Source organism: Chiloscyllium plagiosum, unplaced genomic scaffold (genome assembly GCF_037043375.1).
Source record: "Chiloscyllium plagiosum isolate Xiang-an unplaced genomic scaffold, Cpla_swu_hap1 HiC_scaffold_26, whole genome shotgun sequence".
NCBI classification, from domain to species: Eukaryota; Metazoa; Chordata; class Chondrichthyes; order Orectolobiformes; family Hemiscylliidae; genus Chiloscyllium; species Chiloscyllium plagiosum.
Window position 1 is genome coordinate 12,292,667 of NW_028270164.1, and position 19,459 is coordinate 12,312,125.

The 19,459-nt window shown below is 42.1% G+C and overlaps 1 protein-coding gene across 4 annotated transcripts in view; it reads right to left on the reverse strand.

Annotated features, from left to right (window-relative positions):
- The window catches only part of sox13 (SRY-box transcription factor 13), a 188,608-nt gene extending 179,104 nt beyond the window's left edge, over nt 1-9,504 (reverse strand). For 2 of the 4 annotated variants that reach the window (XM_087973487.1, XM_087973488.1), the window contains exon 1: nt 9,281-9,504. The gene's annotated coding sequence lies outside the window, so the exon portion shown is untranslated. Of the gene's footprint in view, nt 1-5,744; nt 5,968-9,280 lie in introns of those variants that run through there. The other 2 variants (XM_043716425.2, XM_087973486.1) reach the window with 2 other exon arrangements.
- Between the last annotated feature and the right edge of the window lie 9,955 nt (nt 9,505-19,459).

A 19,459-nucleotide genomic window follows, 5' to 3' on the forward strand; every position in this document is an offset into this window, starting at 1 on the left:
ATGCTACACAACACAATCACCACAGCCAAATTCAAAACAAAAAATAAAGTGATGGATTCCACTCAATTCAAGGAGCAATGGCGAGTGTCAATTTGTTCAGCTTCTATGGATTTTGCAATACAACAAGATCATCCCTAATGCACTTAATGAACAACTACCCCCTTACGGTGGCAAAAACAGAAAAATCAAGAGCACAATTTGGGAAAAAGAAAGAATTAGGTACAAGTCTGGCTTGAGGTGTCAATGCATATGAAAATAAAATCAATAAGTTCAGAGCTGCAGACAGGGATTTATTCAAAGTAACTCAAGCAGACTCAGAGCTTCAAATGGCACAAAATGCTTCATATTATTCCTGCTTAGAACAACAATTTTTCAGGCAAAAACATGCCCCTTATGCAAAGTATCAGCAGCTAGATATGTCAGGGCACATTCTGACTACAGCAAGCATTCACAATACATATGACCAATGACACAGGAGAGTGAAAAGAAATTATTTTGTTTTTATTCACTCACTAGACATGGGTGTTGCTCCTGCCCAGAGTTGCCCTTGAGAACATGGTGGTGAACTGCCTCTCTGAACCCCTGCATTCACAGAATCATACAATACTGAACAGGCCCTTTGGCCCATCGGGTGTGTTCTGACAAAAGCCCACTTGGTGCAGGTAGAACCACAATGCCGCGAGGGAGAGAATGCTCGGATTTTGACCCAGTGACACTGAAGGAATGGTGATATATTTCCAAGTCAAGATGGTGAGTGCCTTGGAGGGGTTTTGGGGTTGGAAGGTACTGTCTAAGGATTTTTGGTGAATTTATTTAATTCTCTATCATAGAAGTACATTTATTGTTATTCATACAATGATAATCAATGGGAGAGATGCCATTCATTCAATACAAATTCAGGCCGCTAAGAATCATAATTCTTTTATTATTCATATTATTTAATGCAATGCAAGGCCAGTAATTGTTGCCCATTTGTCACTAACAGGGAAGCCTGTTCAATCATTGCAGAAGGCAATAGAGTCAACTTGCTGTGGGTTTGTAGTCAGACCAGGCAGGAGGTGACTGATCTCCTTCCCCAAAGGGACTTTAGTGAATCTGATTTAAAAAAAGACAAATTTCATGCTCACCATCAGCAAGGCTGCCCTTGGCCTCATAAACACAAACTGAGGTTAAGGAAGAAAAGAGGGAAATTAATCACACTTTCACAATGCCAGGCTTCCCTTCAGGTGGGTTATGAGGATTCTTTTATTCATTCATGGGATGTGGGGGGGTCGCTGACTGGACCAAAAGCCAATATTTATTGTCCACAGGGCAGTAAAGAGTCAACCACATTGATGCGGGTGTGTAGGCCAGACCAGGTATGGATGGCAAGTTCCCTCCCTAAAGGGCATTAATGAACCAGATGGACTCTTCCGACAATCAACAAGGACTCATAGCCATCATAAGACTCTTAATTCCAGACTTTTATTGTATTCAAATTCCACCATCTGCTACGGCAGGAATCAAACCCAATCCCCTGGAACAATACCTGTGTCTCAGTATTGTCACTGGACTGTTGATCCAATGAGGCCATTGCCTCTTCTGGCCCGAGCAGATTTAAAACTGCTGACTAGTGGAAGATGGTGGTCTAATGGTATTATTGGTGGACTATTAATCCAGAGATCCAGGTAAGGTCCTGAGGACCACAGGTTCAAATCCCATCTCAGCAGATGGTGGATTTTGAATTCAATAAAATATCTGGAATTAAGGGTCTAATCAAGACCATGAACCATTGTATGGAACAACCTGTCTGCTTCACTAATGTCTTGTAGGGAAGGAAATTTGCCATCCTTACCTGGTGTGGCCTACAGCAATGTGGTTGACTCTTAACTGCCAGTGATCAGGAATGGGTGGTAAATGTTCATCTAGCCAGCAACACCCATATCCCAAGAATAAATAAAAATTAGAACCAACCTCTCCCAGCCTAGAAATATCAGAAACCAGAATCCAAGATCTGAGCAGTGTCACCATTATGAATTCATGAGGGGCATCGATAGGGTAATAAGCCAGGATCTTTTCCCTGGACTGGGGGAGTGCAGAAGTAGAATAGGTTTAGGGTGAGAGGGACCTAAGGGGTGACTTTTTCACGCAGAGGGTGGTGCATGTATGGAATGAGCTGCCAGAGGAAGTGGTGGAGGCTGGTACAATTACAGCATTTAAAAGGCATCTGGATGGGTATATTGAATAGGAAGGGTTCGGAGGGATGTGGGCCAAGTGCTGGGAAGTGGGACTACATTAATTTAGGATATCTGGTCGGCATGGAGGAGTTCGACCGAAGGGTCTGTTTCTGTGCTGTACATCTCTGACTCGAAGACAAAAATCATTGACACCTCTTCTCCAATTCCACCTCATAATACAACACGAGTTTTAAAACTTCACTCTTGCAAAACGATGCTTTTTTTCTCCCCCTAATCCAAGCAGGACAGTTCTGTAATCAGCCCAACTTCCTGCGGAGAGTTCCTGCCCACATAATTTCATTAGAATTACACATCACACACCACATAAATGAATTACTGACCAGTGTGTCCCAAAGATAAAAATACCTTCCCAGTGGAAATTAAAATATTCTCCAGCTGCCCTCAACCACTCCTTGCAAAGGAGGAAAACAGGATTTTTTTAGATTGATTTGCAAAAAGCTGATCACATTCCCCATCACCGTTCAAAATAAAAGCTACTGAATTGTTTCCGACTGGGTCAACCACACTGGTAACAATATCTTGGACTTTCCACCCTCTCTCTCTCTCTGTGTACAACAGCTGCAGTTTGTACAGTACAACCATCACCAATCCCGTCTGATTTCAAAGAGAAAGAGAGAAAAAGGATTCGAGAACAGTCACTAAATAACAGAAAGGAAACGAACGCTGCTGATAAGATGCTATATCGGATATCGTGTAAATAATGTAAGCGAATCGGTTCAAAGTGTGGACTGTTCCTATTGTACGCTCCACAATGCTTCCGTCAAACAGCATCACTAATCCAGAATCTGGCTTCCAGCATCTGCAGTCATTGTTTTTACCTCAGCAATAACCAATGTTACATTATGTGTTCTAGATTCTGCACGCACGGCTTTAACTCCAGAAAAAAAAGGAGCGATCCCATTATTTCTCGGCTTCTAAACTTTAAAAGGGACTATTTTTGAGAGGCACACTATACTGTCCCCAGCTCTGAACAGGCCGAGACGACATTATCCCCAAAATAGCCGATGCAAGCAGGGAACTCCCTTTCCAAAAATACAAAAACCCATATTCACTTCAGATCACTTCATCTCCAACAGGTAGATCCCAAAGGAAGTTGTTTTGTTTTTTTACAAAAGTGCAAGTCATTTCTTCAGCCCCCATTCGAAATACTCTGATAAAGGCAAACTCTGTAAAGATGAGGACAAATAATTACAATCACAACATTTCTAACGGCAGCTAATTCTTTCCAGTCTAACTCAAGAAAATAAAGGAACTGTTGTTATGTGCTGGAAGTGATAATGGACAGAACCAAATTTAGGCTCCTTGAGTTCACAAATGCTTGCAAGTTCTAGTTTTGAAATAATTTGTTTAAACAAAATGTAATTTTTTTTTCTGTTGCCCCAACGTTTTGGAGGTTACTTTGAAGAAAAAAATACACACTGGGAACAATTTAAGAGTTAAAAGAGCAATCATATTTTAGTTCATTTACAAGATATTATTAAGAATCACTGAAGGTTCAATTGCATCTGCAGTGTATTTATACAAAACTGACTAACGATCTCCCTTCACTCTCCGGAAACATAACCCACTCAAAATGTCTCTAAAACCAGTTTATAATGGAAAAGGTCTCTTTGAACCAAGAGAGCTGATATTAGTCAAACACAAGCTGGAAATCAAACTAAATCTGCTGCCAAATCTTTACCCCACCGACCACCGATTATCCGAGCTCCACCTTACTCACCAAACATACACACGCTACTAAATCAAATCCCAACCGGTGGCAAGATCTCTTTGAAGTTCTCCCTTACATAGTTTGTGATGAATTCAACTGATCATCTGCAACTCTGTTTAATCAGATTGGGACAGGGCAGTACTTACTGACATGGTGGGACTCTATAAATCACACAAAAGCGGCAATGCCAGGGCTGAGTGAGCCTAATGCTTACCTAGAACAAAGTGGATTCTTGTCGCAGTGACAGGAGATTGCTGATCACTAGATACCTGGCCACAGTATAAACAGGATGCCACCGTATAGCATGCACAGCACAGTAACTTTGCCAGATAGCAACAAGTCCTTTAGTGCTTCACTTGACTCAACAGTGGTTTTCAGTATTAAACTACCAGCATGGTGAGTCAGTTCCACACAGCCAACTCTGTGATAAACTGAGAAACCCAGTCCACTACACTGCTTTATAGGTCATCAAATCTTCCATCGATTTTCTGGTGATACCAGGCCATGACTTGTACATGTTCCTTTTCCACTCCAACAGCCAACGTGTGGTGACTTACCCTTCACACTGGTCCACTCTCCTTCCCTTCTCAGGTAGAGTTTGCCCCTGTACATTGTACCACAGATGTGACAAACCACTCATTCCCCCCCCCCCCAACACTACCACGCTACCTAAAGTTCCAGCCTGCCCAGCACTCCTACCACCAACTTGTGTCAATCTACAAAGCCTAAACTCCTCATTCCAACCAAGCTAGTCTCTGCACTTTATATTCACCTCCCAAAAGTACCAACGCAGAGTAAGAAAGATGCAAGTATGGAAACAGACTCTTCGGTCCAACTCATCAATGCCAACCAGTCATCCTAAATTAATCTAATCCCATTTATAGAGTCATAGAGATGTACAGCATGGAAACAGACCCTTCGGTCCAACTTGTCCATGACGACCAGATATCCCAACCCAATCTAGTCCCACCTGCCAGCACCCGGCCCATATCCCTCCAAACCCTTCCTATTCATATACCAATCCAGATGCCTTTTAAATGTTGCAATTGTACCAGCCTCCACCACAGCCTCTGGCAGCTCATTCCGGACACATACCATCGTCTGCATGAAAAAGTTGCCCGTTAGGTCTGTTTATATCTTTCTCCTCCTCACCCTAAACCTATGCCCTCTAGTTTTGGACTCCCCCACCCCAGGGAAAAGACTTTGTCTACTTATCCTATCCATGCCCCTCATGATTTTATAAACCTCTTAGCCCATACCCTTCAGAACCCTTCCTGTTCATATACCCATCAAGATGCCTTTTAAATGGTTTAGCAAGATGAATACTTCTGTTAAAATTCAACCTACCCACAAGTTAGGATCATCTGAAACGAGGAGCACTGAGTAGGAGTAGTCATGATTGATACACAGAAACGCACACCTGGACTAACCTCAGCGCAGATGCCTTTTGGTGGTATTCACTGCAGCAAGTATAATGAAAATTATCCTTATTTCAATGCTGAGTGACATCTCAAATTTTTCATTGGGGCACTTTTTCAAAATCCTTCAAAACCCCACTCAGCCAGCTTCAGAGGAAACCTTGCTAGATGAAGGAAGGTTGCTTTACACAGCCTGACTATGATTGTCAAAGGCACCTTGTCAGGAAAGGTGACGATGTTTTATACAAATTTAGGTGAAAACGTTAAGAAACCATTTTAAGATTTCAGATTTTTCCTTTTATTTAAAAAAAAAGTTTCTATCATTTGCCATCGCTCATCATCAATACAAAATCACATAAATCAAGAGAAAATACTCACATCTCAATCTCGGTTTTCAAAGCAGACCTCAGTGGCAGAGTTTTCAACAGATCCACATGGACATGCAATTTCCAATTTTAAAATTTATTCAAAGCCAGGAACATTTTGATCTGGACAATCAATGAGTTGTCACATCATCTCAAAATTTCTCATTCTGTAAGTCAAGCCAGTAGGTCTCAGATTTGACCAGTGCTTATTAAAAGGTGGATGATTCCCATGCCACAACCATCTCCAGCAACAGTTTGCAGAACTGTGGATTCAGAAATGCACAGAATGTGCATTCCCATTCTTATTGTTCTCAGAGCTGAAGTCAGATTATTCAGTGACCTTTCCGACCATTATCCTGGTCTTTCAACACCTACTGATTTCCACAATAGTGAAAGAGGTCCTTTTAAACAACTGAAAAAAAATCCTAAGTAATCATATGACAGCCTTGAAACAAAATAAGGCTGCAAGCGGTAATACAGACAAATAGGCCCATCGATTCCAAAGTAGTTTACAGTGGTTATTGTGCAACAACCTTTTTAAAAATTATCTTTTAAAGAAAACATTTTCCAGCCACTATATCCAATCTACTTGTCAAGGTAGTGAATTTGAATAACTAAATTTCACTGACACGGAAGGAGTAAATATAACTTTGGAGTTGAAGAGACTTTTCTTTTACATAAAGCAACTCCTTTTACCTTCAAAAGCTACTAGGTTTCAGAGCGAGGCACAGACTCTCACACCAACATCACGATATGCAGACCCCAAGACCATGCAGCAACAGTGGACTCTGCACGGAGACTGAATTAGAATGTATTAAAGTATGGCCTTTTCAGATTAGTTAACAAAGCCTTTCTTATACAATGTTATTCTTGCTTAGGAGGTTACGAGTGATTTTCCCATTTGCTCTGCACACATTTATAGATTGGCCCTTTTAGTTTCCTTACAATTTTAAAAAAAATTGAAAGAAGGCCCTGTTTTAAATCAGCCAAAGCCGAGACTTATTTATCCAATAAGAGCTCAGCTAGATTAAAAACATTTTTTATTTGAACTTGATAAGAAGCCTTGTGTAAATAGTAAATAATAGTTCTCAGAATGATTTTCAGAAATGGAAAGCAATAGAACACTACTGCAGACCTTTCTTGTAAACAATACAAAATACACAGTGCTTCTATGTTGAGCCCAAAATGTTAATACATAATTTATACTGCTCTCAGCAAACTTTTGACAAAGAGAGGTATTGCATTTATAGAAGAGTAGCGATGAATTTTACACGTAGCGATGATTATAGTGGACAACACATTTCAAAAGTACATAATCCAATATTTGATGTGTTAAATCCAATATTGACTTCCACCATACTCCTATCCTGAAGAGGCAGCTCATGCCGTAGAAAAGCATATTAAAAGAAAAATCACATTTAAATTCAAACAGACTATTTGTTTTGAAATCACCCATAAACTAAGAGATGGGTACAACCTACTTGACAAATTAATTGGTCATGTCCCTCTCTCAGTTTCTTTGGAAGACAGGCCTGTTTTCAGAGGTGTTTGGGGAACATTCACCAGGGAACAAGAGATCCCCTTCTATAAATTGAGACAAGAAATTCACTCAGAGTCTTACAATACAAACAAAATGCTGGCTGACTGACAGACTCTCAAATCAACATTTCTGTCTAAGCGAGTTTTTTTTCCCAAAAATAAACAGGGAAGTTGGCGTCAGAAGAACAAAAGTATTTCACATTCTGGTGTGACTATCCAGGACTCAGTTCTTCTTGAACTTCCCCAAACTCAGGTCAGGCTGAGGAGATTCCATAGGTGCTCCCAATGTGTGATGAACTGCTTTATTCCTTGTGTTCAATACACTGGGCACCACAATTTGCCACACATTAGCTTTGACTGTGGTTAATTCAGCAAATCTATAAGACTCTTTGTCTGAATGCATAGTGTAATTGGAAGGAATTCTCTGTTCTAGTCATCCAGTAAACAAAATTAAAAGGTACAACTCACTACCAACATTATAAAACAAAATCTGACATTCACTTATGATATGAAGTGTTCATTTGCAGCAGATGTACATGTTTAAGCACCAGCATGCCGTCAGAAACACAATATTGTCCATTGCATATCCTGCTCCCCATGAACACAGAAAGTACAGACAGACTAAATCTGTGTTTCAATTGTGGACATAAATCTAACCAAATTTGCTGTACATCTGCAAAATTAAACAGGAAAACAGACATGAGAGTACAGGGTACTGTCCACGATCCCTTCCAATGTTACTGGCTGCAGAATAAACCAGAAGTTTAAATCTAACATGACCAAGTGTCCCCTAAACAGAGAGAGAGTACAAGCTTTAAGACAAATCATTGCTTAAATTTTAAAAATCCCTTTAATTGAAAAAAAACCATTCACTTGCAAGCTGGTATGCTCAAGAATTTAAACTGCCTGCCAATTTAGAGGGAGTGTGTTCACCAGGATCTGGTCATCAATTCCAAGGAGAAAATTAAATGATCGAACTACACACAAATTATATAAATAAAGAGGACAACAGACAAGATGAAAGACAGCCAATTCAGAGAGAAAATGATTACTTTAAATCCCCGCATCTCATCCTGTCACTAGCTTTGATCAGGGATCACTTAGTTATTTCATTCAAGACAAGATTAATACAGTGACACTCGTTCACTCTTTGTGGACACCACATTGCTCTGGACTGAAAGCCTATATTACCTCAAACAGAGGTTGGAATGTGCTATAGAACAGACTCACTCTGTGCTCTGTCAATAGACCAACAAGAATTAACACACTAACAATCGCTCCATTTATACAGAGAGAAAGAGAACGGGGGAAAAAAGTTTAATATATAATAAACTGGTTCCTGTAGATAATGTTGGCGCCAAATGTCCTGTCAACTTTTTTTTCCTCTTTTTCTGCCGCCTGGTTTATAATTTTTTTTTAAATGCTGGCAATTTTAAATGATTGAATCGGATCTTGCCAACCTCCGGTCCCGCTTGTGAAATGTGCGCGTTTGCCAAAGAAAAAAAAAAGAGACAGAATTGCTTAGAAGTTTTCAGGGATTAACTTTAAGCAAAAACCTTAAACCGCAACTGACCGGCGTTCAAGTCAAAATTCACTATTAACTGTTTAAAAGCAAAAAAAAGGGGGTGGGGGTTTCTGGAAACAAGAGTTTCATTCTGTACACGGACAGATAAAGGGTGGGGGGCATTTTTTCTCTTAAAAAGTGCAGATGTTGTCAAAGAGGCAAGTGTGAACTTTAATGCAAAACAATGATGAGGCAATGAAAGTGAAAATGAAATGGACAAGGATTCCAGGATCGAATACCGGGGAACACACACAGAGGGTGAAGGGGAGGGAAGGGGAAGATGTGGGGAACTGAGACCCTCAGTCTCCCCCGGGAGAAAGGAGGTAGGGGGCTACTTAAATCTCGAGTGTTACTGGAGGTGTCCAGATTGCACCCTCTCCCCTCCTCTGCTCACCCGACAGATCCTTCTGGGTGCCCCCCCACCGCGAGTTCAGAGCCCCACTTACAGCGGACACTCCTCTCTCTCTCTCTCTCTGTTGTCCTTTTGTTCCTTTGACTCGGCGACTGCTCCAGGCTCTGGGCTGCCCGATCAGTGAGCACTCACAGCCTGCCCTGTGCTCAGGGGACGCCACGGACCCTTGCACTCACTCACTCACTCACTCGGTGTGTCTGAGGGGCAGCGGGCAGGGAGGGAGTCAAAGCAACGCTCCCCGAATGCAGACGCCTTCTCGCGATCCCGGCTCCCTTTCCATTGTAACCAGCAGCGGAACCCACTCGCCGGCACTTAAAGGGGCAGGTCCGCAGCCCTTTGGCCGACAGCTCGCTCATTAAAGGCGCGGCGTTGCCACTGTCATTACGGGAAGAGGGAAAAAAAAGAACATGCGTGGCCCAGAAATAATCATGTTTTTTTCCCCCCTTCCTTCCAATTAATTCTTTGTTTGAACTTTCTAATATTAAAAACAAGTCTTGGTTGGAAATAATGACAACTCAACCCAACGCGTGAGGTGTGAGAATTAACAGCCTAGCTACTTGTTTTCCGTCTTAAACCTGTACAAAAACATGTTTCAATTAATATAGATCATGGGGACCAGTCCATAAAGATATTAGCGTCCAGCTTTCTGCCAAACCGGCACCTAACAAAGTGCATTTATATAGCACCTTTCAGGACTTCCAGATGTCCCATTGCTCTCTACAATCAATGAAGTATTTTCAAAGTGTCGCTACTGCGCTGATGTACCAGCTGACTTGTACACAGTAAGCTCCTACAAACAGTAATATTTGGAGGGGTATCGATAACATACAATAAGGCAGAAGTGGGTACTGCAGATGCTGGAGATTAAAGTCAAAATTAGAATGATGCTGGAAAAGCACAGCGGGTCAGGCAGCACCGGAGGATCAGGAAAATTGACGTTTCGGGCAAAAGCCCTGGGATGCTGCCTGATCCGCTGTGCTTTTTCAGCACCACTCTAAACTTATATAATAAGTAAGGCACACAAACAGTAATGTATTAGAGGAATCAATATAACAAGGGGCACCGTTTTAAGAACATAAGAAACAAGACAGGGACAGACCATCTGGTCCCTCCAGCCTGCTCCACCGTTCAAGAAGATCATGGCTGAGCTTTTCAAGGATTCAGCTGCACTCACACGCCCTCCTCACCATAACCCTGCATTCCTTTACTATTTTAAAATCTATCTATCTTTGCCTTAAAAACATTCAATGAGTTGGCCTTGACTGCTTCACTGGTCAGAGAATTCCGCAGATTCACAACCCTTTGGTAAAGAAGTTCCTCCTCAACTCAGTGAGCGGTAGAATGCTCAGAAAAGAGTTAAGAAACCTTTTTTCACGCCAAGGGGTGTTTGGAATCTGCAATCCTATGCCTGAAGAGGTGTTTGAATCAGAAACTCTCATAATATGTAAGCAGTATGTAAGCTGTTCACTAGTGTTGCTATGGCCTCCAGGGCTAAGGGCTAAGAGCTGGGAAATAGGGTTGCTGTAATCGGAAGTTTATTTTTATTTTTATACATTTTTAATATAAACTGGGAGCTGTCTCTGGGATGGATGCTGCAAACATTAAAATTCAGTTAACGTTTAAATGTTGCTGAGTTTGGCATGAACAACCTCCTCCTGTCCTGTAAACATCAATGAATATATGAATATAGCCTGTGTTATTTTTTCCTCCACTGATGTTGAATGAGGAACAAATATAGGACAGGACACCAGGTAGGGCTCAGCCACTTTTCCTCTACAGAGTGCCAGCATCTATCCAAGAGAACAGCCAAAGTGTTGGTTTGACAGAAAGCCAGGGCCTCTTGACAATCAATTTAGATTGCTCCAGGTGGAAATTGAATTTTCTAACCTGAAGGTCAGTGTGCCAACCAAACCATATCTAACTCTTACCAATTACCGAGTTTTGGAGAAGATTTGTAGCTCAGGTTGAGGTTCTGGTTGTAAGTTTGCTCGCGGAGCTATAAGGTTCATTTTCAGACATTTCATCACCCTACCAGGTAACATCTTCAGTGAGCCTCCGGTGAAGTCTAGTTATCTAGTATGGTGACGAAACGTCTGAAAACAAACCTTCCAGCTCAGCGAGCAAAGTATTACAGGCCTTTTTTTTATATAGGTGTGAGACACAGTGAATCTTTATTCAGTTTCCACCACCAGGAAGAAAGGAAACACCCGAGTGGCCTGTGACAAGCAGTGCCCTTCACATCAAAGGGCAATGCTGTGTAATCAAACAGTGAAGGGGAGGGCAGAGATTAAATCAAAATAGAGTTGGAGGGGGAAATAATGCCCTCCACTCCCTGTGGCGCCTACTACAGGCCATATATAGTGTATTGTTACATCAGATTAATTTCGAGGCATATTGAATGATAAGTTTCTCTCTAAACAGCCATCTTCTTCTTTTTATTCTCATGAAGAATGGCTGGGTTCCTCTATGGTTCAATGAGCTCAGAGACAGCTGACAATTATGGGCAGCACGGTGGCTCAGTGGTTAGCACTGCCGCTTCACAGGGACCTGGGTTCAATTCCTGCCTCAGGCAACTGTCTGTGTGGCGTTCGTGCATTCTTCCTGTGTCTGCATGGATTTTCTCCGGGTGCTCCAGTTTCCTCCCACAATCCAAAAATGTGCAGGTTAGGTGAATTGGCCATGCTAAATTGTCCGTAGTGTTAGGTCAAGAGGTAAATGTAGGGGAATAGGTCTGGGTGGGTTGCTCTTTGGAGGGTCAGTGTGGACTTGTTGGGCCGAAGGGCCTGTTTCCATGTTGTAAGTAATCTAATCTAATCTAATCAGTAATTCCAGTGCATGGACTGTAGACCCAGCCCCATTCAAGACAGCACATGCTTAAAAGGTGAGGTAACTGAGCTGTTTGGAGGTTTTTCATTCCTTCCAAAGCTTCAACTTCACCTCTGCATATTTGTGACAAAGTCTCATGACGGTTTCAGTGCCTTCCCAAATGTTGGTGAGTTGCCAACTTTGATTTTCCACATGGAGGTGGGGAATGTTTGTCCTCCTCCAGGGGATTTTTCCCTGAAGTGTTTCCACAGTCCCTTTGGGAGTGTCTTGTAGCAATCTATTGTCAAGTGAGACAATTATTTCGAGAGACTGGTGTCAGGCTCATGATCAATTTGGCCCAGTAGGTCGAAGTGCTTTTATGTGATTCCCACCTTGAAGCTGGGGAGGTTGGCTCTGGAGAGAATGCTGTTATTGGTCCATCCTTCTTGCCATGAATTTTGAGCATCTTGCAAAGGCACAACTGCTGGCAATTCAACAGTATTTTAGGCTACTGTAGGATGTACAAAGCTCAGAAGCAAATAGGAGCATAGAGATCACTGCTGCCCAGTATAAACCATAACAATAGTGGTACTGTATTGTACTGTCTATATTTCTATAATCTCAGGTTTGAGATCCCAGTTCTCAAATGTACTTTCCCTTAGTCAGCCAAAGGCTGAATTGACTCAATTGACGACAATGATGAATTTTGTTGTCTATGTCTACCTTCATCGGTAGAAGGCTACAGCAGTGCAAGTGTACTTGTATGACACACACTGCAGATGCACAAGGAGGTAGTTCACCACCAACTTCTCAAGGGCAATTAAGGATCTTTGTACGATCTTTGTATGTTATGATCTGCACACAAAACAAAACTTTTCACTGTATTTAGGTACATGTGACAATAATAAATCAAACCCAAATCTAATCAAATGTTTGCCATGCCAAACTTATAGAGTCATAGAGATATACAGCATGGAAACAGACCCTTCGGTCCAACCTGTCCATGCCAACCAGATATCCCAACCCAATCTAGTCCCACCTACCAGCACCTGACCCATATCACTCCAAACCCTTCCTATTCATATACCCATCCAAATGCCTCTTAAATGTTGCAATTGTACCAGCCTCCATCACAACCTCTGGCAGCTCATTCCATACACGTACCACCCTCTGCGTGAAAAGTTTGCCCCTTAGGTCTCTTTTATATCTTTCCCCTCTTACCCTAAACCCATGCCCTCTAATTCTGGACTCCCCGATCCCAGGGAAAAGACTTTGGCTATTTACCCTATCCGTGCCCCTCATAATTTTGTAAACATCTATAAGGTCACCCTTCAGACTCCGACGCTCCAGGGAAAACAGTTCCAGCCTATTCAGCCTCTCCCTGTAGCTCAAACCCTCCAACCCTGGCAACATCCTTGTAAATCTTTTCTGAACCCTTTCAAGTTTCACAACATCTTTCTGATAGGAAGCAGACCAGAATTGCTCGCAATATTCTAACAGTGGCTTAACCAATGTCCTGTACAGCCGCAACATGACCTCCCAACTCCTGTACTCAATACTCAACAATAAAGGAAAGCATACCAAACGCCTTCTTCACTATCCTATCTACCTGCGACTCCACTTTCAAGGAGCTATGAACCTGCACTCCAAAGTCTCTTTGTTCAGCAACACTCCCTAGGACCCTACCATTAAGTGTATAAGTCCTGTTAGGATTTGCTTTCCCGAAATGCAGCACCTTGCATTTATCTGAATTTAACTCCATCTGCCACGTCTCAGCCCATTGGCCCATCTGATCAAGATCCTGTTGTAATCTAAGATACCCTTCTTCGCTGTCCACTACACCTCCAATTTGGGTTTCGTCTGCAAACTTACTAACTGTATCTCTTATGCTTGCATCCAAATCATTAATGTAAATGACAAAAAGTAGAGGACCCAGTACCGATCCTGGTGGCACTCCACTGGTCACAGGCCTCCAGTCTGAAAAACAACCCTCCACCACCACCCTCTGTCTTCTACTTTTGAGCCAGTTCTGTATCCAAATGGCTAGTTCTCCCTGTATTCCATGAGATCAAACCTTGCTAATCAGTCTCCCATGGGGAACCTTGTTGATCGCCTTACTGAAGTCCATATAGATCACATCTACTGCTCTGCCCTCATCAATCTTCTTTGTTACTTCTTCAAAAAACTCAATCAAGTTTGTGAGACATGATTTCCCACGCACAAAGCCATGTTGACTATCCCGTATCAGTCCTTGCCTTTCCAAATACATGTACATCCTGTCCCTCGGGATTCCCTCCAACCACTTGCCCACCACCGAGGTCAGGCTCACTGGTCTATAGTTCCCTGGCTTGTCTTTACTGCCCTTCTTAAACAGTGGCATCAAGTTTGCCAACCTCCAGTCTTCCTGCACCTCACCTGTGAGTATCGATGATACAAATATCTCAGCAAGAGGCCCAGCAATCACTTCTCTAGCTTCCCACAGAGTTCTCAGGTACACCTGATCAGGTCCTGGGGATTTATCCACCTTTAACCGTTTCAAGACATCCAGCACTTCCTCTTCTGTAATCTGGACATTTAGCAAGATGTCACCATCTATTTCCCTACAGTCTATATCTTCCATATCTGCCAATTGAAGCAGCATGGGAGTCTTGCCATCATTCAAACTGTACAGTCAGCCTTGTCAGAGCCACACAAAGCAAAGCATTTTGTAAAAAAACAGTGCATGTCGACTGATCTTGAAAACTTTATTTTTATACATTTTTAATATAAACTGGGAGCTGTCACTGGAATGGATGCTGCACACAATAAAATTCAGTTGCTGTTTAAATGTGGCTGAGTGAAAAACACCAATATTTCAGAAAGAGATATGAAGCCCAAGCAGTATAGCTCCAGTCTGACAGCTGTGTCTTGACTCTCAGCAGCCGCTAGTCACCAATATTTAGCATAACAAGTACAAAAACAGAAATAGCTGGAAAAGCTCAGCAGGTCTGGCAGTTTCTGTGGAGAGATCTGAGTTAACATTTCAGGTTAAGTCACCCTTCCTCAGAACTGATGGTAGTTAGGAAAATGTTGATTTATGTGCAGAAGATAGGGTGTGGGAAGGGGTTAAGGAATAAACAATAGGTGTGGATAGAGCCCAAGGAGAGAGAAAAACAGTTGGACAGCTGAAGGAGTGGGTAGCGAACTGGCTAGGAGAGTGAATAGCTATTAATGGGGACTGTTAGTGGTTAACATTGGGCTGTGTGTGATAGCAAGGTAAAAACAAGGAGTGCAGAGTCTGGATTAGAGTGGCGCTGGAAAAGCACAGCAGGTCAGGCAGCATCCGAGGAGCTGGAAAATCGACGTTTTGGGCAAAAGCCCTTCATCTGAAATAGAGGCAGGGTGCCTGTAGAGTGGACTCTTTGCTACCTTCCCCTACCCTCCTCTCTGACCTATCTCCTCCATCCCCACCCCCATTCACCTATTGTACTCTATGAAACTTTCTCCCCACCCCCACCCCCCTCTCATTTATCTCTCCACTCTGCAGGCACCCTGCCTCTATTCCTGATGAAGGGCTTTTGCCCGAAACGCCGATTTTCCTGCTCCTCGGATGATGCCTGACCTGCTGTGCTTTTTCAGCACCACTCTAATCTATGTGATAGCAAGGCCAAATGTGTGGGAATTGTGGTAAGGATATGGGAGAGATCAAGCCTGAAATTGTTCATCTTGATATTGAGTCCAAAAGGGTTGCAGGGTCCCCAAGTGGAAAATGAGATGCTGTTCTTTCAGCTTGCACTGAGGTTCACAGGAGCACTGCAGCAAGCACGAGATGGAGATGTTGGCCAGGGAACAGGGTGGTGTGCTGAAGTGACAGGAAACTCAGGTTCTGTCCATAAAAAAGATCCTGAGCTTCCAGTTGCCTATCACTTTAACACTCCACCCTGCCCCCTGGCCAACATCTCTGTCTCAGGTTTGCTGCAGTGCTCCAGTGAAGCTCAGTGCAATCTGGAAGAACTGCATCTCATTTTCTGCTTGGGGACCCTGCAGCCTTCAGGACTCAATATCAAGTTCAATAACTTTAGAGCTTGATCGCTCCCATGTCCTGACACCAATTTCCACCTCCCAGGTCTTGTTGTCATATACAGTAGTCTGCTGTACACATCCCATGATTAGTCACAAACAGTGTCCATCAAGAGCTATTCTCCCTCCCAGCCAGATCGTTATCCACACCTTTGTCTTTCCAACTGTTCTTCTCTGTCTTTGGGATCGATGCCCACCTATCATTTACTCCTTACTCCCTCCCCCAACTTATCTTCTGCATTAAACCAATGTTTTCCGAGCTACCATTAGTTCTGAAGAAGGATCATTCAACCCAAAACATTAACTCTGCTTTCTTTGCATAGGTGCCGCCAGACCTGCTGAGTTTGTCCAGCAATTTCTGCTTTTGTTTGTCTCCAGAATCCACAGTTCTTTGTTTTATTTTAACGTAACAATGCTTCAGATAACTTGCCTGTGAGGGTCAGTGTACCTCTGTGATCTATAGACTATTTATCTACTCTGCAGTTATTTTGATTAACTATACTCAACTATAATCAAAGATAATTGGTTACAATCAATTCTTACAATTGTAAAAGCTAATTAAGACCCTTGTAGTATCAAGTGAAACCCTGTCGCTACTGCTGCTAATTTGCTTATAAGAACATAAGACAATAAAAGTCCAAGGTCCATCTAGTTTGCCTAATACCTTCCTGCAAATGATGATAATGGAGTTGTTGACTGATCATAACAATCTGTCTGTATCAATTAGTTAACAACAGAACATTGAAATGAGAGAACAGGGAGCTCTGGGACCTATAGATCCAACATAAGTTTTTTTTTATCCTTCATATGTTAGACAGTAGTATGTCACCTTGAAATTACATAATGCATTCCAAGATGTTATTTCTACAGAGAAATCTGTGCAGCTTATATTTGTGACTACATTGTATGAGTGTATGAGTTGCGGCTGAGCTGGTTCATTTTATCTCTTAGTTGCTAGGTTTTTGGTTCAAGTCCACTCCAAAATTTAAGTACAAAAATCAAGACTGAAGCCCTTGTGCAGAACTGAGGGAATGCTTCGCCATCAGAATTGTCACGTTCCCTACGAGATAGCAAAGTGGGGCCCCGTTTCAACGTGCATTAAAGATTCTGTGGCCCTATTTTGGAGAAGTGGGAGTGTTATTGCTTTTGTCCATGCCATTATTTATTCTTCAATCAACATCACACAACAGGTTATCTGGTCATTTGCACAATACTATTTGTGGGAGCTTCCACATTAGTGACTGCAGTTTTAAAAAGGCTGTAAAGTACTTTGAGTCAGTCCATTAACTGTGAAAGGAGTTAAAATAAATGCCAGTCTTTCTTTTTCCCCTTTCTATGAATGAATTAAAATTAAATATTTCCATCTGAGGAGCCTCTGGAATTAGAGGACAACGTTTAAAAATAAGATGTCCATCATTTAAGATGAAGAGGACATTTTGGAACTCTTTTCTTCAGAAAGCAGTGGAGATGGATATGAAGCTGGAGGTCATTGAGTACTTTTATGGCACCCCTCTTTGATACTTTGAATAGTTGATATTTGCAGAAGATTAAGTGTTCAGTAGAGCTTAACTCTGTTTTTAAAATAAACTTTGTGCACAGGAACTGAGAAGATTGAGAGTACGTGCACGTTCTGAGGTGTCTTTAATGTTATCGACAGAATCGTAAATGTAACGTCATTTATGGTGAGCATTTATGAAAACAGTACACCTGAAAAACAAGTAATGCTACATTTACTGAACCAGGCCCCTTCTCCATCCTGACTACACCCTGAACACACTGAGTTGCAAATGCCAACAATCTGCTGAAACATTTCCATTTTTCCACGCAGCCTTGAAATTATGTTGCACTGGACAGATGTCCTATAAGTGAGATCTATGTAAACTAGTCCTTGGCTCTCAATTATTTATTTGCACTTATTTTTCTTTGTCTCATTGTATAAATGCATAGGGCCTGCCAGTCTCTGGTTTTGTTCATTTGTATGCAACATCATTGTCACATTGTCTTTTTAACTCTTTGAGTAATTTTCTCTCTCCTTTCCTTATTGTTTCCATTTCTCTCATTCTCTTCTTTTTCCTTCTTTCGCTCTCAACTGTTTCTTTCTCTCATTTTACTTCTTGCTTTTTTTTGTTTTTCTCTCTCTCTCTTGCTTTCTTGTTCTTTCGCCCTATTCTATGCCAACATGTTTTGGGTAGTAAAAATTTACAATCAATATACATACAATGAATGTGTTTTTTAAACAAAGGGTGTGCCTGATTTGCAACATGGACTGAAAATGATGTTGGAATTGGGATTCATTGACATTGGCAGCGCAGCAGTCTGAGAGTGTTTGTATTTTTCTTTTCAATTTGTTTCCTGGCAGCTACTTGCAAAGTAAAATCAAAAACAGATAAACAATGAAGGAACTTTATTTCAAGAACTAGAGATCTTGGTAATCCTAGGAAACAGTAAATGATCCTTTGGGAACTAGTGTGACTTGGCGCAGCAGCTAACACGTCTATACAGTTGTAGCCCACAGTGAATACCAGGCACTGTTAATAAAGCACAAAATCATCTCTGTCAGCACATGTGAACCTGAAGACTCCAGCCAGAAACTCATAAAATGTATGGAACCATTTTTCAGTAATTTCGCAGTAAGCTCGGTAAGTTAGTTAGAAGACTGGAAGTGTTGGAGGAAATGAGAAGCATATTTCTTCCTTTAAGAGATTACCAGATTGACTGCCCCTAATGATAAACAGATTCAAATCTGTAATCTATAAAATCTTTGCAAAGTGTAGTAGTCGTGTTCAGTGTCTCTGTGTTGGGCCTGCAGAGATCCAGAAGGCCACTGTTCTTTCACCCATATTCATCTCCCTTTTGCTTTCTGTGAAGCTCTTTGGGAACGGGGATCAGGCAGAGTGAATTGAGAATTGTTGAGATGGGTCTATACAACAGGACGGTATGCCTCAAACCCATGTGACCCATCTACACAGATGACCAATCATTGACCAACAACTGAGAAAGAAAAATGACACAATTCCCAACAGTGTCTGGTGCACACCCATGGCAAGGAGTGAGACTGAAAGTGTGGTAGATTAGATTACAGTGTGGAAACAGGCCCTTCGGCCCAACAAGTCCACACTGCCCTGCCGAAGCGCAACCCACCCATACCCCTACATTTACCCCTTACCTAACACTACGGGCAATTTAGCATGGCCAATTCACCTGACCTGCACATCTTTGGACTATGGGAGGAAACCAGTGCACCCGGAGGAAACCCACGCAGACACGGGGAGAACGTGCAAACTCCACACAGTCAGTCGCCTGAGGCGGGAATTGAACCCGGGTCTCTGGTGCTGTGAGGCAGCAGTGC